The sequence below is a fragment of the Dipodomys merriami genome, unplaced genomic scaffold (genome assembly GCF_024711535.1).
Source record: "Dipodomys merriami isolate MVZ:Mamm:240054 unplaced genomic scaffold, mDipMer1.0.p SCAF_192, whole genome shotgun sequence".
Taxonomy (NCBI): Eukaryota; Metazoa; Chordata; class Mammalia; order Rodentia; family Heteromyidae; genus Dipodomys; species Dipodomys merriami.
In genome coordinates this window covers 1,963,126-1,986,616 of record NW_027203293.1, presented here as the reverse complement: position 1 = coordinate 1,986,616, position 23,491 = coordinate 1,963,126, and the positions used below count along the sequence as shown (strand labels likewise).

The window sequence follows — 23,491 nt, the reverse complement described above, 5'->3', positions numbered from 1 at the left end:
TCCCTCACTGATGCTTTATTTGGAGAAGAGAGCCACATCTGATTTCTGACCCAAATTCTGCTGCTCCTATAGGGACACATGGCCTTAGGCAAAATGACTACTATCTGCAGAAGAAAGTTACTGAGGTTCAGCTCCATCTAGGTAAATCAGAGGCTAATTTATGAAATTCAGCAAGGTAGTTTTCACTACTAGGTTTATGCTTTCTGTTCTCTTCATATTCACATTTGGAAAATTCTAAAGGATGGACTAACAGAACATTAAAGAAAATAGGCATATCATTCCTTAATACCTGTTTAGTGCTCAGGCTTTTTTTTTCATTATCTGTTCATTTTCTACCTTGACCAGACCATGGGAAGCATTATTAAGCTACAAAGTAAAATATTTTAATTATTGTGAGTAAATAACTGACCCTTAAATGGCTGCAAATTCTTGTAAATGAGTTCTCTATTTCCCAAAAGGCCCAGGTTACAGCCCTAAATCTATGGAAACCTACCTGCAATAAAATTAGACTAGACCCTGACCAGCCTGAACCAGTGGCTCATCTTGCTTAATGTTGTTGGCTTTAGTAGTTACAAAGAACATGTTAGTTACTCTTTAAGCTAATGTGCTCTTAATGATGTGATTGCAACCCAATGAATAAACATTATTAGCCTTGCAGTCATGATGCCCCAGGACTTGAAGACTCCACCTGATACGCTCCTGCCAATGAGTTTCCCAGGGCTAGAGACTTTGTTCTCACTGCAGCTGGGTTCTGCTTGGCTACCAGGGGAGGAAAGGGCAGGGGCCCTTATTCCTCCCACCAAAATGGGGGTTATGGGTGATGCAGCTGGATTGGTGGGTTCCTAAGTGAGTCCACAGGAACACAAAAGCCTGATAATGCACTGCAGCTGGAAATCTAGTTTGCAGGGGGTATTCTGAGGAAATGGGTCAAACCTCTGGTGCTATTGATTATGTTCAACAAAAGCCAAATGGATGGGCTTGGAGAGGAGAGAGGCCTGTGTGATCCACAGTTGCTCTAGATGCAGGCTGGGAGGCACAGAAAAGCAGTTCTAGCCTTCAGAAATACACATAATAATATTATTCTGGTTCATTTTTAATGAATGTCTTTATTTTCTGTTTTGGATAGCCAGAGACCTTTGGAAGTAAGGTGGCTGCACATCAGTGATTCACATAGATGTTCCTGAAGGGATTTATGTTCAGAGGAAGGCACCAGCATCAAAGGCAGGGTTGAAGATTACTGCCAAACATTCATTTCAAGTCTAATTAACAGCTTTTCCATTCCCTCTCCATCTTGGTCCTGGATTTTCATAAGGGTATAAATATATTACACCCACCATGCCCACCTTGCCCCATTAGTGCTCACTCGTGATTCTCCTTGTGAACAGAAGGAGATATGTGCTTCCTAAGGAGCTGCATAAAAATCTTTCTGCATGGGAAGGGGGAGAAGGAGGCTCCTCAAAAAGTATCTCATTTCCTATTAGTCTTCTAAAGCAAAGGGTCCATCTCCTCTGGGAAGGTTTCTGTTATCCTAACTCCACTGCATTATCAAGCAGGCATTTGAGAAGTCTGCAGTAATGTTAGAGACCTGAAAATGTCTTGTGCCAACATATGATGGAAAGTGCACTATTAAAAACAAATAGTGGGCTGGGAAGATGGCTCAGTGGTAGAGCACTTGCCTTGCATGCCTGAGGCCCTGGGTTCGATTCCTCAGCACCACATAAGCAAAATGAAAAAAGCCGGAAGTGGAGCTGTGACTCAAGTGGTAGAGCGCTAGCCTTGAGCTGAAGAGCTGAGGGACAGCGCCCAGGCCCAGAGTTCAGGCCCCACAACCGGACCCCAAAAAGAAAAAATAAATAAAAAATAAAAACAAATAGTGATGTAACTAAATACCTATAAATTTTCTATTTCGATAACTACCAAGTCATTCAAATGAGAGTTGTTTAAAGTAAAAAATCATTTGTTGGAGGGGTACTTTTCACTTTGCAGAAATTTCTGAGTCTGTACAATTAGGCAGAAACCAGATATGGTTTTAGATGAAAAGCAGTAAGTTGCAAGCAAATAATTTCAGAAACAAAATTATAAAAATAGTATTCAAAATTTCTATAGACAGAATTATACTGATTGTTGGATGTGAATGCACTTCATATATTTGACACAGCAGTTTGGCCTCCAAACAAATCTGCCGCCGCCTACACAAGTTTGTAGGTACTCTTTTGTCTCTGAACTGCCTACTTCTATCCATTCACAAGGCTCAGCTCAAGGTCAAATGCCATTCTAAGTTATTTACTCACAGATGACTTAAGTATATCTGGGGAAGATGAAGGTGGGGTGAGGACAACAGAGGAGCTAGCAAACACTGAATTTAGAAAACACAGATATGAGAGGGAAACCTCCAGCCCATTGTATTGAATGTAATTTCATGTTAGCTTAGAGTAATCGTATTTATTTAGGGCTTTATTATGTATAAAGAAAGAAATTATGCTGAATGTGCTTTGTGGGAATTACAGTATATTGCTATTGCTGCCATAGTTTATTATTTTCACAGCTAGATGGCTTAAACCCAACCTAAACAAATATTTTAAAGGAATTCCCAGTAGCATTATCATTTTTTTTCTTTCCAGTCTTAATGAAAAAGATCTTCCGCTCTTCAAGTTCTATGATATCTTTATTGTGAAGCAATTCCAAATTTACAGTTTATTGCAAGATAACATTTATTGTCAAATGATTTAAGAAATAACCAGCAACTGTGGTTAAGTATGTAATGTGTGAAGTGGTGACATTTGGGAATGTTGGTGGTTGTTTCCTCCTAATATACACCTGGCCTTGACTATTATGACAATTGAGATAATGACTTTATTACTTTGTACAATGAAGTAGATGTGTTCATGTACTTATCCAACATATCAACTTAAAACATAACTTCAACAATACAAGTAGTTTAACTAGTGGGTAAAAATAGGATAAACTCCACAGATGCATAATTTACATAAAACAAAACAAACCATTATTTTCCAGACTTCCCACAGTATAATCTCCACAACAAACCCCACTCCAACAAGGGTCACAGTTTTTATTCAAATGCACTTGAAGAACTTTGTTGCCTTTTTTGACTGGCAGCTATTTGAGGGTCCTTTGCTCTGGCAGTGAGAATTGCACAGAAATGTAATGATACAGTTTTCTTCACTCTCTCAGCAAGTATCAATGAAATAATACTCTGTGTGTGTGTGTGTGTGTGTGTGTGTGTGTGTGTGTGTGTGTGTGTGTGTGTGTGCTGGTATTGGGACTTGAACTCAGGGCCTGGGTTCTGTTGCTTAGCTTTTTCACTCAAGTCTGGTTTTCTACCACTTGAGCTACAAATTCACTTCTGGTGGTTAATTGCAAATAAGAGTCTCATAGACTTTCCTCCCTGGGCTAGCTTTGAACTATAATCCTCAGATCTCAGCCTCCTAAGTAGTTAGGATTACAGATATGATCCTTTGGTACCCTGCTGAACATTTTTATGAGGAAACTTAAAATTTTAAACTAATACATACAATGAATTCAGACAAAGTTGAAGCCTTTAAAGTAAAGGGAATGTCAATCCTTTCTCCCTTTCACCATGTAACCACTCTCTCCAGAGGCACTCACTGGAGAAATATCTTACTACTCAATGACATTTTAGTAAGCAGCTCACATCTTTGAATCTCATTGAAAAAAAAATGAAACAGACAGAGCCACCTATGAAATGTGATTTTCAATTGCAATAAAGAAAAGCAGAAAAAGTAAAAAAGGTTTAGAAGGTTAACACTTGGATCATTTCATTAAGGTCAGAAGAATATGAAAGTCTTAGATTCATCTTATCCTAGTGTTGTTACAGGTCTGGGAAATTGATGTTTTTTTTCAATGAAGATCCAAGCTAGAAAGGTCTGTGAGTTTTATTGTGATAAAAGTTAGTAGCCCATTTCTTGGGCAAACATTCATTCAACAGGTAGGTCTTCATTTAACACTTGTCATATATAGGTGACTATGCTTGATGCCAAGAGAATAATGATGAGGAAGAACTTGTGCTTGAGAAGGTTTCCAGTAACATAACAAGAGCAGTAAAAAAGTCAAAAAGTACTTTCAGACTTCAGCTTACAATAATGTTATAAACTCAATTCTTTTAGGAACCTCCCTAGTGCAAAAATAAATTCCACAAACAACATTCTAGATAAATTTACTAATATACTACTAGGCTTGTACCGGCCAAGATTTACCTTTATGAAGGATGAGAATTGTATCCACCACAGAACAGTCCCTCATGCAGTCCTTAACTGTGTTGTTAGAATCAGGTTAAATTAAACAAATAGAGTATTCATTAGACCAAGGAAAAATGAAATTTAACTGGGACAAACAAGTCCCAGGTAACCTGAGAAACATAGGTACAGACCCTGGTAATGGAGCAAACTGAGGCCTGGCATTTACTGAAATTTGCAAAGTGAGTAAGAATAGGGCCAAACTTGAAAGGCAGGATCTCTCTGTAGAGAAAAACTCTAGGATATCATTAAAAGGAAAATTCCAACAATAAAGGTTTGAAGTAAATTAGGGAGTTAAACACCAGGTTACTGAAATTCAGTAAATAACAGTGAAACTCAGAGCCAGAAAACCTAGAAAGTGGTTTTGGGGTGTGAGAAGTAAGAACTATGGAATGTGATTTTTGCGTCAAGGACTTATTACTTTACTTCTAGAGACTGGAATTGCTATTTCACTAATTTGCTTCTTTGATGGAGAAATTTGGGATAAGGAGTTTGCCTTGTGACATTGCTTTGGCTATAACTTTGCCTTGTGACTTATGGCCTTGGTTATTGGAATGACTGGAATTATAATCACTATTTTGTAATCACTAACTGATAGCTCTGCTTCTGTAACTTGCTTCTTTGCCTATCACACAACTACCACTGGCCACCTGCGAGTGTCCCCCTGGACCTCCCCCCCGCCCCCCATGGATCTTGCCTTTAAATACCCTGAGCTGTTAGACTTCACTGCTGGTCTTCACTGTCTTGGTATAGTAGAGGTCAGACACCATAGCTATTAAATGATTCCTAGCCCTATTGAGTGTTGGTGACTTTTGCTGATTGTGGGTTCAAGTCCCACCGGCCTCAGGAAGCTAGGATATTTCAGAGTTTGTACCAATCACAGGCCTTCTCCTGAGCCACTAAGAGAATTTCTCACCTTCTGGCCTGGATGAAAATGGGCATGTGGCCATCTGGAGTTCAGTGAGACTTATTATGGCAAAAAGCCAGGTAAAGCTGTTTTGAGGCGGTCATGGCTAGAATAGTGCCTTCTGGAGTCAGCAGTATGCTTTAACAGCAAGCAGATGTGGTTGCCATGTAGCTTCTACATGGTGTCCATTGGGTGTTCAAAGCAGCCATGGGAACATGATGGCAGCCAGACAGGCTGCTTGGCTTCTATTACTTGGCCAAGGTAGCTAGGACACTAGGGAATGGTCTAACATTTGTCAGTTAAAACTCAAATCATGCCAGCCCTTAATATCTTAGCTTTTGTAAAGGTCAAGAACATCTATTTAAAGGAGTGCTTACAATCAAGACTTATTATTAATATTAGTACTGATTTAATTTAGTGCTATTCTACCAATGCTAAACTCCTACTCCAGAACCCCAAGTAGAGGTGAATCCCTCTGTCTCACTATTACCTATACTGAGGTATATCTGTGTGTTAAGCTGAAAGTTTGGTATAAAGAAGATATAAGCATCATTGTTATCAAGGGCTGCTCAGGACTGATCTCCTTGGGATAGGAAGTAAAATAAGGGTTATACCTCTTCTATTCCTTATATCATTAGATGCCCTATCCATCCACTCCTCTTTCTTTGAACCAATGCAGTATCTCTGATACAAGAGATCAGTAGCTACTACCTTGGAGGCAAGGCCTCTAATTCAGTTTTTTCCTCATACACTGTGAACAACTATAGAAACAAGGAGAGAGAGGCAGTAGGAAGCCACAAGCTGAATAAAATATCAAACCTGACTTGTAACTCCTGTACTAAGAGAACACCACCACCTCAAAAGTGCTAGAAGCATGTGAGTCTGCCTAATCATGTGATAAGCCTGAATCAGAGTTGCATTGTATGCTTATTAGAGTTACTGCCAGCTGCTTTTTCATTCCCAGTAAAGACAAACACAGACTCTGAGAACAGATCCAGGTACATGGCTTTCTCCAGGCCTCTCCTGTAAAGTGTGAGAGGGAGTTTGGTAGCACAATCTGCATATCAGAGGAAGGCTCCTGTCACTGATTTCCTATGGGCCAGTTTTCTGAGCTTTCGTACTTTATGCTTTCAATCCTCATCTCACAAGTCATTGGAGGGGCTAACAAAAAACGCCTTTTGGAGAAGCTGAATGAAATAAAACATGACTGGCAAAACTGTCAGACAGCAGGGGAGTTGAAAATCCAGATTTCTTTTGGATGGTCCTCATAAGGGAATACTCTAGCCACAGCAGCAACATATACCTCAGTAAGGGCAGTTTTCTGAGCACGCCTTCACAGCAAGTACTTCCCAAGGAAAATAGGTACTCCAGTCTTTTTTTCTTTTTTTCTGTTGGTACTGTGGTTCAATTCACTGTTGGTATACCTGCCAGCAAAAGAATGAATGAGGCAGGTGGAACTGGTGTATGGCAGAGGTTTGGCAGTAACATCGCCATTTTGGTTTGTAAACTAATGTGGCTCAGAAGGTCACACTGGGGGAAAGACTTTAGGGTGATCTCAATGTATTATTCTAGTACCCAGAATTCAGAGCAATGGCCAACCAAAAGCAAGGGACCTTTTGGATATGACCTCTTCTATTAGATCACACATTTGGGAACCAAATGAGATGATAAAAGGCCACCTCAGGAAGGGCGGCAAAGTAGAGAATATGGGAAGTTGATAGCAAAACTGTGATGCAAATTAAGATGAATGCTATCGCTGTATCTTTCCACTCAGAGCTGTATTGAGCTGTAAGGGTCTCTGAATCTGTAATCTCTCTTGCTGAGTGCAATACAAAAAATAAATTTATATGAGGAAAAAGGTAATTTCTAAAATATATTTATCATAGAACAATCATTGTGGGTGTCTATAAAAAGTCCAGAAGAGTGCATTTCCTCCAAGCCATGGGATCATGGTTTTCTAGACATTGTCACACAGGACTAGTTTTCTAGTACAGTTACATGTTACTTAACTACAAAGCTTTTACTGAGAAAATGCACCATTCCATCATTCCATCGGTGCATGAACACCACAGATGGACTTCATGAATCCAGATAGAAAAGATCAGTCATCCTCTGGGCTCTTATGGAGCCATCGAGAGACACAGCATGTATGAGATACAGGTGGCTGCTGCTGGTGTGCCTAGCATACTGCTTTACACTATCCAAGTGTGCCAAGCATGTCATTTCTTTCAGCTCCCCTCAAAGGAATTGTACTTTACCCCGCTAATGACTCATGAGATGAGAGCTGGAAGCATAAAGTGAGATAACTTCTTTAAAGAAAAGTAGTACACTCTAAGATAATTCTAAAAAGTGCAACATTAAGTAGTGTTCATAACTTCAGGTGCTCTATTTTTATACATCTAAGCAGCTCAACTTCACCTCTGCCAGAATTACAAACATGAGCAGTGTGCTCTGACTTTATGACTTTAGGATGGCTTCAACATTTCTAGGTGCAAACAATTTTTCAGTTTTGTGTTATATATATATATATATATATATATATATATATATATATATATATATATATATATACATATATATGTGTGTGTGTGTGTGTGTGTGTGTGTGTGTGTGTGTTTGGGGTTTTTTTTGGTCCGTCATGAGGTCTGAACTCTGGGTCTGGGTGCAGTCTCTGACAAGTCTAGTGCTCTGCCTCTTGGGCCACAGCACTACTTCTCGTTTTCTGGTGGTTAATTGGAGATAAGAGTCACACAGAAGTTCCCGCCCATGCTGGCTTTGAACCCTGATGTTCAGATCTCAGCCTCCTGAGTAGTTAGCTAGGATTACAGGCGTAAGCCACTGGCACCCTGCTGGCTTTGTTATATTTTTATTGGACCATTTTAATGTATGGGGTCCATGGTTGATTGTGAAGAATGACCATTCTTGTCTCCATTCATCTGCCCTCCCCCACACAAAACAAAGCTCATTTCATTTTCCTAGTATACAGTTTGTTAGGCTATTGTTGGTTATTCAGAGAAGTTATACCATTGGAATTCTACCAAATATGCCATTCTTAAGCTTGCTCTGTGTGTGTGTGTGTGTGTGTATAAACCCTTGTATATGTTTTCATGTATGTTTATCTTAATTATATTTTTGTTATCTCTAAGTCGTACAAAGACATTACCTTCCAATAAATCAATGAAGACAATGCATCTTGATTCATGTTGAAGTAGGTATGCTGAATCTAACCCATCACTATCTTGGCCATGTGGTAGATAGGGTATTGGGATTAACTGGTGCTAGCTTGTCTTCAGGGTGGAGGCAGGGAAGTCCTACAGCTCAGGTGATGGGCATGCCTGAATTCCTAGAGGCAGGGGCAGGTCTTGAACAATACATTACTAGACCTGCCAGTCTTGGGTCTTGAACTCTCAGGCTCACTGTGATCCTGCCCCCTGACGTGACCCTGTTTAGGCCCAGACCAGCTCAGGTGCCATTACACCATGCCACGTGTCTCCATGTTTATGTCCTGTCTCCGGGCTCCTGGCTCTTCTCTGGTCCCCTTGGCATCCCACTTTAGCTCTCCATTGAGCTGATCTGGTTGTTGGTATTGTTTTTCTGGTTTTTCTTTCCTCTCCAGCAGTCATGGCTCAGTTTTCTGAAAGTATTAAGTGTATTTGTGGGACTGCTGGTCCTTGAGACAGGTATCCACCATGTGGTTGCTGGCCTTTTAATAAAGATGCCCAATCTGACCTATCAAAATGTGGCTTCTCTGTTTTCTCACTGTACAACAATGTCACTGCTTTCATTATTCTCTCTCATCCCCTTCAACCCTACCCCTTCCCTCAATTTTCTTAACTTTGTAGGGTATGAATTGAATTTTTTTTGTCAATCATGGGGCTTGAACTCTGCACCTGGGCACTGTACCTCAGCTCTTTAGCTCAGCGCTAGTGCTGTACCACTTGAGCCACAGTGCCACTTCTGGTTTTCTGGTAGTTAATTTAAGATAAGAGTTTCACGGACCTTCCTGCCTAGGCTAGCTTTGAACTGCAATCCTTAGATCTCAGCCTCTTGAGTAGTTAGGATTATAGGTGTGAGCCACTGACTCCAGGCTATGAATTGAATTTTATGACTGCATTCTCCCCCCCACTCTTTCCTTTCTTCATTTGTCTAACTATCCTCTCCCCTTGACCCCCAACTCCTATCTTTGAGTAATCATTTCCTGATATTCATGTTGTTGGACTGTAAATTAGCCTTTCTAAGAAATTAATATAGGTCTAATGTCTACATATGAAAGAAAACATATATTTGCATATTCTTGCTGCAAATCCATACATAAAAACAAGAGAGTTTCAACATAGAACCCAAACTACCCAGAGAATCTAACCACACATCATTGCTCATCTTGTGGGTTTCAGCAGAGCCCATGTCACTCAAAAAAAAAATCTAACTGCACAGTGTTGCTTATCTTGTTCACTGCAGCAGACATGTGCATAGCAGTAACAGTGGCCTGTGAGTCTGGTTTGGGTAAAATGGGTGAAGGGAAGAAGAATCTGTTCTGAGTATCAGCCAAGGATAACCGGACCCACTGCTAGTGAATAACACAAAAGTTGTATGTGTGTGGAGGGGGGAGTTCAGTAATAATAAGATAGAAAGCTGATGGAAACTTGTTTGCTCCTGACCATTTACCTACATAAACTGAAACAAAATTGGGAAAACTGCAGCACATTGCTCATTCAGGGTTTCTATTTACATTTGTAATTTCTCCCTTGTTTTTCTTTTGTAGTTCTTCTTCAGAGGATACCTTCCTAGATATGAGTGTTTTAAAATTCTAATCAGAATTGGAAGTGGGGGCAAAAAGGCTGGGGAAATAATGGAGATGCCGGTACTTATGTGATACATTCACAAAACCCTATGAATTTTTAATGAAGGAACAATGTCCACAATTAGATTGGAAATGAAGTTTCTGTTGTGGGCATTCTTAGAGTAAGTAGAGTGTGGGTGGGTTTTACTTTATATTCAGCAAACGATATCAAAAGCAAAAAAACCCTCAAAAAATCACTAGTACTTAATAGAAAATAAAAGCAAATGGTTGATGGTGTATAGTTGTTTTTTTCCTCTTCCCACAGATTTACAGAAGTGTGGCAGTTTTTAAAATCGTATTGCATTTTATTTAAATGCCATATACATACCAGAGCTTTTCAATGGTGCAGAAAGCCATTTTCTGTCATGACCTAAAGCTGTCTTTTCTCACTGTACAAGAGAAGTTTTTATTTGTTTGATTTGTTTTAAACTGTAAAAATAACTTCTAAGTGTAGAGCTTTGGGGAGAAAGATATTAAAGCATCCCCATTTGCAAACCAAGGCTCATCTTAAATGACTACAAAATGTAAAAACTATAAAAATGTAATAGTGGAGAGCACAAGAATATAGAATAGGGTGATGGCTACTTAATTTGCTTTCAAGGCTAAAGCTTTTACCTCTTGATCTATAAGGTCTCAGTGTCCAGCACCACAGACAGCTTCTTGCTGTCTTCTTGCTTCTTTTAGGTGGTCTCCAAGGTCCTTCAAATGCCTTATGGCTGCTGGTTCCTCTGAACCTCAGTTCTTATCGTAGAATATTCTATCCTCCCCTGAGCCTGCTAAGCTTACTCTTTATTCAGTGACTGCAAACCTGGCTGCTTTAGATACTAGCACACCTGTCCTGATCCTTCACCTTGTTGCTTGGTGTCAACCCTGTAGAGGGACCGTTGATGACCTCCACCTAAAACAGCACGCTTAGTTTCCTGTCTTTCTACAAGCCTCACTTTTCTCTATAGAATTTTCAGCACATGAGATTATATATATATATATATATATATATATATATATATATTATATGGTGATTTCTTTGATAAGTCAGTCTTCCATGAGGGCAGGGTTATTTTTAAACATTTTCTAATGTTCTTCCTGCTAAGTTAACCTCAGCCTAATCAATACCTAATACTTCAGACATAAATACTCCCTCCCCATTCAAATAATAATTATGAATGTGTGTATATGCATAAGCATGTGTGTATATATCTGTGTATACATACACATTGTAATTATCATAGCTTTTTATTTTGTCTTTCTGAGGCTGTGCCATCTGAAGCCTTGCAGATCGTGGAGGGATTAGTTCTCTTATGGCTACTCAGTTCCTAGAATCAGTAAATAACTTCTTGCTTTAAACGCAAGCTGACCAGAACATATACCCCAACAGCCTTCCTTTATTAGGTGCTCACATATGGAACCATGACTTCTTTCTTTTTTCTTTTTCTTTTATTGTGCCAATCCTAAAGTTTGAACTCAGGGTCAGAGTGCTGTTTCTGAGCTTCTTTTGCTCAAGGCTAACACTCTACCACTTGAACCACAGATCCACCTCCAGCTTCTTTTGTGATTCAGAGGAGGTAACAGTCTCTCAGACTTTTCCACCAGGGCTAGCTTTGAACCATGATACTCAGATCCCAGCCTCCTGAGTAGCTAGGATTACAGGTGTGGTGAGCCACTGGCCTTTAATTATTTTCTTTAAGTGTAAGGAACTGATGAATCTTACCCATAATTTCCTAAATTAGTTCTAAGAGTAATGAGTCCACATTTCCAGATGTTGGAGCACTCTGTAAGTACACATTATGATATAGTTGTTCTCTTTTTGTTCCTCAAGCCATACTCCATGTTGTTCCACATGGTTGGGTACTTCACTGTTCTCTGTGGGAATATACCTCCAACAGGGCTGATCCTAGGCCTGAGAGGGACACAGCAGCTACAGAAACTGATCCTGGGAAAATGACCTTTAATGTCCTCCTTAAGTAAGCTCAGAGGAATGTGCTGGCTGGTTACCCATTACTTATACCCAGTAAGGACAAATGCCTAAAGCTAGAGTCTTAGCACAGGAGGAACAGGCTGGAAAGATATAAAGATGCCCACAGGAGTGGCCAAGAGACCTTCTAGAATGAACTGGAAGGAGTTTCCACCCTAACATTACTACCTTTGGCAGCAGAGCCTTCCTTGAGATTTGACAGCCTATGCAGCTGTGGTTATGTGGTCAGCCACGCCTGCTGAGTTAGGTTACAGAACTGTTGTGTACACAGTCACCCTGTTGACAACTACATACTCTGAATAAAAATGCCTGATCTTGTTGGAGGTATTAGAGTAATGATAAGAGAACAATTTCTCAAGACACTTCAGAGATGTCTTAAAACTGAATTCATTCCTTGAATACATGCTTTCAAATATGAATACAAGGGTTGGGAAATTACATCAGAGGAGACAGGTGCTCTCCCTCTGGTCCTTCAGCTTCCTTTCTGGTGGTGTGTATTGACTCAGCCACACTAGTGCCCACTTGCCCTTGTCTTCTTCAAGCCTCCCTTCTTTCTGATTCATACATCCAGGCCTTTGTTCATGTACCTTATCAGATCAATTCTTGCTCTCCAAAACTCTAGAGTTTCCCAAGGGTGATGTGTCAGATTTGACATGGAACCTAAAATCATTGTTTTAATGTGTAATTCTTACATTTGTTATGAGCTAGAAGAAACTGCTGTTTCTGTGGGTTTTGAAAATAGCCGTATACTAGCAGTTTCATCTAGTTCAACATACTTGTGTTAGAAAGAAATATATTTTTAAATACTAGTCTATTGCTGATATTATTGTATAAGATAAAAATAAAGTGGGTACTTTATTGTGCTATGTGTAAGTATTTTGATAATACAAAGATAGACACCGATCACCAAATTCTATACAGTTATACAGTGCCCTTACATGCTGTGTGTGTGTGTGTGTGTGTGTGTGTGTATGTGTGTGTGTGTGTGTGTGTGTGTGTGTGTGTGTGTGTGTACTTGAGTGTATACTGCTCCTGGGGCTTGAACACCAGAAAATGCCATTTGTTTCTTTTCATGATCATTTTACAATAGGAAGCTGATAGGCCATGCAACAGAGTACACAGGGATGCCAGTGTAGCCTGGAATACTTAGCAACACAGACTTGTTCCCCCTTCTCCATAGTACTGCCCACTGAGAACCCCACCACCACCACTTCACAACATCATAGTGGGGTAAGGTTTATAGGGCAGAACATGGGTGAACCACTTGGGCTCATTCAGTTTTGCAGGACGATGCTACCATTAGGCAAGAAAGAAGCCACCAAATACCAGTTCTCTTGTGATGTCTCCACACCTGTGCTTGCTGCCCACACTGCAACTAGACTTAGACGCTTTATAATAGTTTCCTTGATGCCTAAGATTTTGGAAATGTAGAGACAATTATGACTCATATGCCTCAAAAAATAAATTAATGGTACTCATACCACCTACATATTTTATTTCTGTTCCAAAACACAAAATACACACATGATATTTGATTTTTTAAAAGCTTTTCTCAATTTGGAATGTAAGAAACAAAATTCTGCCTACTAATCAGTCTTTGCTTCTACTCATAAAATGATGGTTCTCTGTAACACATATCAGTCTAGTAACTAGATCAGTCACTAGTCTTTTAAACAAGCACTATAAAAGAAAACCTCCACTATAGAAGTATTGGTGGTTAAGAGGGAGGAAGATGTTACTTTATCTGAATATTAGGGAGACACCACAGTAGTAGAATATTGGCTAAATCTCAGAGGACAAAAACACTCTCAGAAGGAAGAGAGAGGAGGAGTGGGCAGGCAACTCAGGCAGGGATGGGGATATGAATGTACAAAATTGGGAGAAAGTGTTGCAGGTTGTTGAGAGGACAGAGCTGTCTCTCTGCTATTTTATATTTCAGTGAATTTACTCAGATTATACAGATCTCTAGATGTGTATATATATATATATATATATATATATATATATATATACACACATAATAACAATGGTACTTTTATTCTTTAAAATGTTGCTTTGAGAGAAATGTCAAGGGATTTAAATTCGTGCATCCTAAGTACAATGTTTTCCTTTACAAAGACACTGCTTTATCAACTATAAAACCAAAGTAAGCCTCTTTATAAGATAGCCTGGAAAGATTAGGGGAGTCGTGATGATATAAGTATGCACTTTCCAATTCATGGAATACTAAAACTAGGGCTTACTCTTCAGAGTGTAAAGCAGATCATTTTAGCAGAAAGAAAAAAAGAGCATATTTTTATAGCATGGAGAGAAATTTCAGAATTCATTAGCTAAAACAATCCACAAAATATGGCATATTTTAAGAGACTTCTAAATAAAGACATGAAAGCAGATTTACAGTGTTTAATTAAATCAGGATAGCACTGGCAGGAATCTGTTCACAACCTTTGGCGACAAGGAGGAAATACATACAGCCTTCATATTGACTCACCAAAAAAGTCAATAACAACACGAAGATGACAGGACTCCTGGAAGAAATTACTATACAGCCTCAAGTTCATAATCATGAGGGTAGCAACCATTAATTCTAATCAGATCCATAGTACTGACTAATGAAAAGCATATGAAAAGTTCAGAGTAATATGTTATGAATGCATAAGGAACAGAAGCTCCAATAATTATTAGAGAAATTCAGAAAATAAAAATTTGATTGTGTGACTAGAGAGCCATAACCCTCATAAAAGAAAAGAGGATGACACTATATATGGAAGTCATTTTTTCTAATTACTACAATTATGAGTCCGATTCTCAGGGAGTAAATGGTAATTGAAACAAAGCCACAAAAGTAGAGAGAATTACAAATATCAAAAGATAGTACATAGCATATATTTGAAATTATCTGAAAAGAAAAAATAAGGAAAAAAGCAACATCTTTGGGAAAAATCATTAATAGCAAGCAACAAAAATGTTAGAATTGTTCCAGACTCGTTCCGAGAGTCTTTCCCTATGAACACAATCATCTCTGAATTGTGAAAGGATGAACAACCTAGTTATGGAATGTCAGCCTGAATGGGGTTCGGTCCTTTTGTTGGCAATGCTAGATGGAGATAAGTACACCAGATATTCTCAGAACAAGATATCATAAGCCCCAGTCCTGGGGTGATTTGACAGTAGGTAAATGTTTACCATTTCCCTCTCAGTAACAACCCGAGCTTGTAGCAAGTCTACAAGGAGATAGTCATCTGATCAACTTCAAGAATGACCTATAATGACTACTGGAATTCCAGAGCCAGTGGCAGCTTCAGAATGACAACTTATTAGGTGGAGAAAAAGATTTAAAAAAATAATAGTTATCTTTATATTCTAGAAGAAGAGTGGATATGAAAGATGGAATAGGTCAGCTGAGTAATCCTACAAAGCATAGAATGAGGCCTTTGGATAGAATGACAGCACACTGTTTACTCATTCCTTTTCTCATCCAATCATCCTACAGAAAGGCACTAGTTTATCAACCATCTAGCTGACTACCTAGTTGTCACATACTCTGGGCAGCAGCATTTTAAGGTCTGGGCAAATAAGTTATTCCAACGAGGAGGCCCAGATTGGTAGTTCAGTATATAGGCAGGTATACAGTTAAGTGGTTAGATTAATTAAACCACAGATGAATAGAAACAATACAAAAGAAGAACAAACTGCCTCTGCCAGCGACAATCATTTCTGATTTTCCTGAAGACTGAGTAGAGGTAGAAGTTGCTGGGGAGGGATGTTACAAAAGAATATAAAGATGCTTCAGGTATTAACCACAATATGGTCAGAGCACTTAGGTGTAAATCATGTGGCATGGTATAGAAATTAAGTATTTTTGTTTGGCTGGAGTTTCTGAAACAAATTAGGAAATGATGAAATGATGCTGAAAATGGAGGCCATGTTAAAAGGTTTTAATTTCAGAGCTATCAGTGACTTAATAGAGTATTTTAAATTGGAAGTGATAGAATGAAATGTGTAATTTCAAAAAAAATCATTCTTACAGTGCAGTAGAGGGTAAGTTCCAGTGAAAGATGCTGGCAGAGGACTCACTTGTTCAGAGGTAATTACTAGAAACCTGGTCAGATGAAGCCAGAGGCGGTAGAGATGGTGGAGAGGATGGATTTGGGAGACCTTACTGAGTTAGGATGAATGTCACTGTGAAATATCACAGACATGAAAGTAAGAGGGAGGGAGTGACAAGTGTGATGGCACAAGGCATTATTCAAAAACATTCCCAGACTTCTCATTCAGTGGACTGGTGACACAGATATTCAAGGTACAAGAATGGTTAATAGAGTTGTTTAGTTCAGAAGTACATGCGCTTTCTATTGAGCAATCAATGTTTCAATATAATATACAAGAGCATGTCTGTCCCCAAAGTGGCTATTTGCTTCTCTCATAAACACAGTGCTGGGATAGGTACATAATGTTCTCAACTTTTGGATACCAGGTAAACTGCTACAGTTATATATGTTTGGCCAATCACAATGCTACACATCTGTAATCTCAGCTACACGGGAGGAAAGACAGAAAAATTAACATTGGTGGCCACCTGGGCAAAGTCAAGGTAAGAACCTATCTGAAAACAAACAAACAAAAAACAAGAGCAAAAACTAGGGATGTTTTTCAAAGTGGTAGAGCACTTCATACCAAACATGTGGTCCTGGGTTCATTCTCCAATAACTGAAAAAAACAAAACAAAACATCAGAAAGACAAAAGAAAAAAATTAATAGATTTTATCTTCTGGAGATTTTGCCTTTGTGGATCTCATATGAGACTCAAATGTTTTTTTTTTAAACAACTCCAGGGAAGATTCTGATGTGTAGGAAAATTTGTCATTACAGTATACAGTCAATTAACAACAGATCAATAAACCACTTAAAAAGAAGAAGGGAAGGAGAAATTTTTTCTTGAAGGTTTTGAAGAAAAAGTTGCTTGGCCTCAATGTAATGTAGGTAGGAAGCGTTCAAGACAATCTTTCAGACTATCTCTAGTATTTTAAGGTTTGTGAAATAGGATTTCAAAATTCTAGGCTTGCCTAGAATACCAGATCTTTCTGCTTCTGCCGCCCAAGTGCTGAGATTGCAGGCATACACTATCATACCTGAATATATCTCCCAAGCTTTTGCTATTAGTTTTCTGTGGTTATGGAGATACTGTCTCCAAGTTAGCCCTGGCTAACTTGGAACCATGAGTAGCTAGGATTAAAGGCTGAGCCACAGAGCCTAGCTTAGATCTCCCAATTTTAAAGGTTTATTCGTGTGATAATTTGGCATTCCTGGCTACAAAACTTACAGACAGAACACTGGTTAAGAGAGAGCATTGGTTTGGCCCAATGAATCCTTTCTTGCATTTCTTTCTTTCTTTCTTTCTTTTCTCTCCCCCCCGCCCCCATGGGGTCTGAACTCTGGGCCTGGGCGCTGTCCCTGAGCTCTTCAGCTCAAGGCTAGCACTTGAGCCACAGTGCCACTTCCTGCTCTTTCTGTTTATGTGGTGCTGAGGAATCAAACCCAGGGCTTCATGCATACAAGGCAAGCACTTTACCACTGAGCCACATTCCCAGCCCTTTCTTGCATTTCTTATATGTTTGATGGCCACAGAGTCTTCTAACTGCTTGATGGTTAATTTTGTATTTTTTTCTTTTTTTTATTGTGAAAATACTGTACAGAGGGGTTACAATTACATGGGCAAGATAATGAGTACATTTCTTATCAAGCATTGTAGCCTCCTCCTTTGTTTCTAATTTTGTATTTTTTGTATACTTGTAAATGCAGATTTTTCTCAGTGTTTCTTTCTCTAACTAGACTGGTGTTTTCTTTTCAGAAGGTAGGTATATTGTTGCCATTTTTCATTGTGTTAATATCTACATACGAAGCTACCAGTGCCCATGAGTAAATGGTCAGCTTTTTCTCATTAAAATATCACTTCAATATGAGCTCCAAAATAATTTCTAAAATGCAGCATCAGAAAATACATGTTTAGAGATCTTTATCCCCCTTGGTGAGCCCAAACTTTGATGACATATAGGAGATAATAACTTATATCAAAATATCAAATTAAAAAATATGGACTTGATAAATACAGGATAAAATAGGCATGGGTGTTTAACCTGGGAAATATCAGTTGCCCTTTGTTTAGATCTAAGTAGTTTTCCATTTAAGGCCTATGAATCTGGGGCTCTCCTATCAATTGTATCTGATCAAGTCTAAGAACTGAATGCAAACAAATAAAAGAATAAAAATATGAATTAGTAAGAATGATTTCTTAGTGGGGCAATTAAAGAAGTGTAAACTTCTTTAATTTAAGTGCTATCTTCAAGAACCAGAAAGGTTAGAAATTTCTGCTTTAATTGTGATTACTAAAGTGTGTTTATATTCAAAAGTTAAACATACTAGAATATTTAACCTTTAATTTTGAAAATTTATTGTGCTTAGAATAAATGTGAGTTGTGTTGCTTTTTGCTTTCCACAAAGAAAGATCAAAGTCAGACTTCAAATTCACCTGAAATTGTCCAAGCAATCACTATTTGCTACCATAGCCACATAAAGAGAGACAAACAGATATAATAAAATTCTCATAATATTATATTGATCAGAAAACTAAACATCAGAACAACTTCCTATGCATGCTAAAAATTACAATACAGTATGTAGTATTCATTCTAATAAAAATCACTAAGGTAAAATTCTACACAGGTTAAAATGACTATTATATTTATTTTATTTTATTTTTATTTTTATTTTATTTATTTTGTCGATCGTGGGGCTTGAACTCTGGTCTTGGGTGCTGTCCCTCAGCTCTTCAGCTCAAGGCAAGCGCTCTACCACTTGAGCCACAGAGCCACTTCCCGTTTTCTAGTGGTTTAATGGAGATAAGAGTCTCACGGACTTTCCTGCCCGGACTGGCTTTGAACCGTGATCCTCAGATCTCAGCTTCCTGAGTAGCTAGGATTACAGGCATGAGCCACCAGCACCCGGCTATGACTATTATATTTATAAACGCATATAAATAATAAATATGACCTCAGTTATCAGAATGATAGGCTACTATGTTCTGATTAATGATATAATTTGGATAATTGGGAGAAAACATTGTTTTGACTGGTATTATTAAACATGTTGGAAACACTAATACTATACAATGACTTAATATGCTTTTGGCCCACTGAAAATGTTTCATACTTCAGTGGTATTCTTGCTTGAACTGCATTACCTCAACTTAATCACAAGAGAACATTAGACAAACCCAAATCAAAGTATTACAAATACAATAACCAGTATTCTTTTTTTTTTTTTTTAAATAACCAGTATTCTTAAAATGTCACAGAGACCGAAGATCTATGCTCTTGGTTTCTGTTAGTTCTGATATACTCAGATCCATAGAGACTGCACACTGCTGTACATAAATGCAGGTTTAAGAGTCGGAATGATTCCATGTAGCACTCAGGGTATTCACTAAATTCTCTGAAGCCAGCTTGTTCATGCATTAGTTGCCATCTCCCACTAAGAGCTATAATCTTCCATTAGCTGATTGAGAATTACAACACACTAAGCTAAAGTTACAGATGTCAATTTCTTAAAAGAGATGTATATTTTTCTAAATGGGTACTTTCACAGAGATTATTAGAATTAGCATGGTTGCTTCATTGTCCAAACAGGAAAGATGTCAGACTGGGGAATTAAAACAAAGAAAAAGGAGACAAAGAAGGTAGATACAGGGAAACCTTCAAGCACATTCACTACAAGCTCCAGGCCAGAAGTAAAAGGCTTCTAAGCATTTTTATTTTAATCCAGTGAACCAGCTCAGATGCAGCTCTTTCCCCTGGAGGCCCTGTCCATGCCAAGGTAGTACTGTGAGTTTGCCTGTCATTGTCCTCTTTTGGGGACAGTCTCCAATCTGCTATGTAGCTCTACATGTTGTGGTCCTAAGGACCAATAATTATAAAGCTGCACGGTGTCTCATAATGAGGTAAGGGTTTTCCGCTTCCATATTTTAAGTAGTGAGAAGAGACACTGCCAACAAAAACATTGTTAAGGCAGAGGTTGATGGGGAGTATCTATGTCTGAAATAAATTTTCTAATAAATAAAGATCAGTTTTACTGCTTAGTTAAAATTGGGTGAGCCATATATGTTGATCCACATGTGATGCTTATCACATAAAATGCTCAGACATGAGAAAGGTCTCTTGGGAAATTAAAAGGCCTATATGAAGGAAGAAGTGAACAGAACAGGGCCCCAGAGCCTCTGGCCATGGAGTTAAAAGAAACCTAGATGCCCCAAATCTGATTGGTTCTCAGGCTCTTCCCTGACCTCAGATTAGCTGGGTATTGGTACAGGCAAGTAGGTCTCAGCTGTGTATGAGAATGAGAACACCTTCTAAAAGCTGCATTTGAATTTTAAAGGCAATCAACATTTCTAGTATTGTTTACTGAAAAAGGTCAACGCTGGAGTGTTTTATTTATGCATGGCAGAACCTCAGTCTAAAAGCACTAGGCCTCCCACGTGACGTATGCTGAGGATGTGCTAAATACGTAATTTCAGAGCGAAGTATATTATTTCTCAACTCAGTGAATGTATTATTAAAAGACCTCTGCTGTGCCTACCATTAAGGAGAGACAAGAGCATTCTGAATGCAAAGGGGATGCTCAAGGACTGGCGTATGCCCTGTTTACTCTGACAATATCCCCAACACACACACTGCTCCACGCATCTTCCTAGTCTCTTTAGGTCAAAATAGGAAAGAAGGAAAAGGAAAATATTCAAATGAAACTAGATACAATACTAGTGGGTATTTGAACAGCAGGTATGCCATTGAGATTTGTACACATTATCTTTTTCAGTCTTCTGACTACACAAGAATTTCCATTGGCCCTTAACTCTTGCAAACCAAGGGACTAGTATACTGATATATCTTCAAATAAGATTTGTGTAAAAATCAGTAAATGCCCATGTCAGTGATTTTCTTACTAACTGAATCAGAAGTAATATATCATACATAGCAATTTTATGACAGCGAGAGGAGTTATTAACTTCAGGTAGCCAAGAATATCTGTTGTCTGAATCAAAAGTCATCTTAGGACTAAGACCAATGTTTTAAGTGTGCTATGGGGGAAAAGTCATGAAATTCATGCTTGCAGAATTTTTGATAGGAATAGAGGGGTGCTTTTATCATTCTAGGAAGAAGCCTATTCTGAAAGAGGGAAATTCTCTGATAACTTCAGAAATTATTCTTTTATTAGCATTATTTTTGTAAGTATTATATTTTTATAAGTTTTCTTCACTTGGAAAAAAATTAAGTAGTCCTGAGGGAGAGTCAAAGAAAACAATGAGGCAGATGGGAAGAAACAGCCACGCAGTGGAGACAAGCCTCTGACGATGCTGGAGCAGACCCCTAGTGGGGAGAGACATTCCATTCTTGTGGGGTGAGGTGGAATGCAAACCACCCACATATCAGAACAGCTGAGACTCACCCAAGGGGGACATCAAAGGCAGACCCCAAAGTGTTACTGATCTCTGGGTTCCCTTCCTTCTCTTTTGTGTACTCTCCTCCTCCTTCTCCTTGCTTAGGAAACAGGTGGACACAACCTCATGTGGTATAAGATGGTCCTCCTAGCCAAGAGGCCCAGTCCAGGGCTTATACCAAGCTGCCAATAGCCAAGAGGTCATCTGTACTTTCCCTGAAACTTTACACCCGCTTTCAAGTAAAGCTTCTACTTTTCCTGCATCATAATTCTTTATTTGTTGGAGAAAAGAAAGGATCCAAGACTCCTAGACAGTATTAGTCCCTTTGGTACATTTTAATACATAATTTGATTTGTAGAGATTGGATTTATGTACAACTTTTCTAGTATACCTCTTTTGCATAAAGCAAAGTGAACCTGTGAGAAAAGCTCTGTCTTACTCAAATGTGGGGAGCAAATATGTGACAAGCAGCTCCACCTCCAGGGACATACCTGTCCAGTTTTACACAAGACTTGCAAATTAAACAAATAAGCATATTACAATTTTAAGTCTTCAGGAAATTTCAGAAGACTATGAGGAATTTTTTTGGGGGGGGAGAATGAAGGGAGGCTGGGGTTCCAACTCAGGGCCTTGAGCTTGGTAGGCAAGCACTCTACCACTTGAACAATATCCCCAGCTCTTTTCATTTTAGTTAGTTTTTTTTGCCAGTACTAAGGTTTGAGCTCAGGGCCTGGAAACTGTCCTTGAGCTTCTTTTGCTCAAGGCTAGCACTCTACCACTTGATCCACAGTGCCATTTTCAGCTTTTTCTGGTTATGTGGTACTGAGGGATCTAACCCAGGGCTTCATGCAAGCACTCTACCACAAAGCCACATTCCCCCATTTTATTTTTTTAAAGGGCTCTTCCATTTATGTTTCCTGTTACCTATTACTATGCTCTCCTTTTTATTAAGTTCAGCTGAAGTCTCACTACCTTTTTGCCCAGTCTGGCCTTGAGTCATGATCCTTCTGATCTCAGCCTACTTCATAACTAAGATTAAAGGCATGACTCACCACATCAAGCCAAGACTATAAGTTTTTATTGAAGGCTTCTGAGCATTCAGAAGCCTTATATTAAAAGGGATAGTGTTGACATCATTAGATTCAGCCCCATGTATATGTAGAAAGCTCTCTGTTTATGTCTGCCACTATGTTCTGCATAGTAGATATGAGACCCATAACAAACCACCCACTATCCCTGCAGTTCACTATGAGGCTGCTAAGACAGCCAACCACAACTGTTTGTAATATACTGTGCTATGTTCTAGTGGCATGAATGATACTCTGATAACAATGGGTAAAAAGTGAGGAATCTGGAAGGGGCATGGGTGCAGAAAGGGAAGTAGCTCATCAGCAAAGGTGACATCTAAACTGAGATTAGACTCGACAGACAAGAGGATTTTAGGCCAGGAAAGCAAATCAAGGTACACAAGTCAACTTTATCAAATTAGACTTCTAAAAGTGCTTTACTTTTCTTTAAAAAATGTTTGTGTGGAATATTTAACAAAATCTCAGTCTAGATGATTTCTTTCTGACAATGCATTCTTCTAAGAATCCCGATGGTTAGGAAGGAACATGGAATAAGAAGGAAAGGACTGCCAGTGCCTTTTTAGTCACAGAGAGTGAGATTCTGCAAAGGCTGAAATCAAAGGTGCAGCAGCCTGTGGCATGTCAGTGAGGAGTTATTATCAGTGCATTCCAAGAAGCAAAATGTTTTCAGGAGGCTGAGGATCAAAATTTGAAGCCAGTCTGGGCAAGAAAGTCTGTGAGACTCTTAACCACCCCAAATCTGCAAGTGGGCTGTGGCTCAAGTGTTAAGAGTACCAACCTTGAGCAAAAGAGCTAAGAGACAGTGCTCAGACCCTTAACATGAGTCAAACCCTAGTACCACACTGGCATAAAAGAAGGAGGAGGAGGAGGAAGAGGTAAAGGAGGGAGAAGAGCAACAACATACCGAAATACTGAAAACT

At 38.9% G+C, this 23,491-nt stretch overlaps 1 protein-coding gene across 12 annotated transcripts in view; it reads right to left on the bottom strand.

Moving 5' to 3' along the window:
- The window catches only part of LOC138831335 (ecto-NOX disulfide-thiol exchanger 1), a 542,641-nt gene that overhangs the window by 215,434 nt on the left and 303,716 nt on the right, over positions 1-23,491 (bottom strand). The window contains exon 1 of one of the 12 annotated variants that reach the window (XM_070028464.1): positions 6,485-6,520. The exons of the other annotated variants lie outside the window; for them this stretch is intronic. The gene's annotated coding sequence lies outside the window, so the exon portion shown is untranslated. Of the gene's footprint in view, positions 1-6,484; positions 6,521-23,491 lie in introns of those variants that run through there. 12 annotated transcript variants of the gene reach the window in all.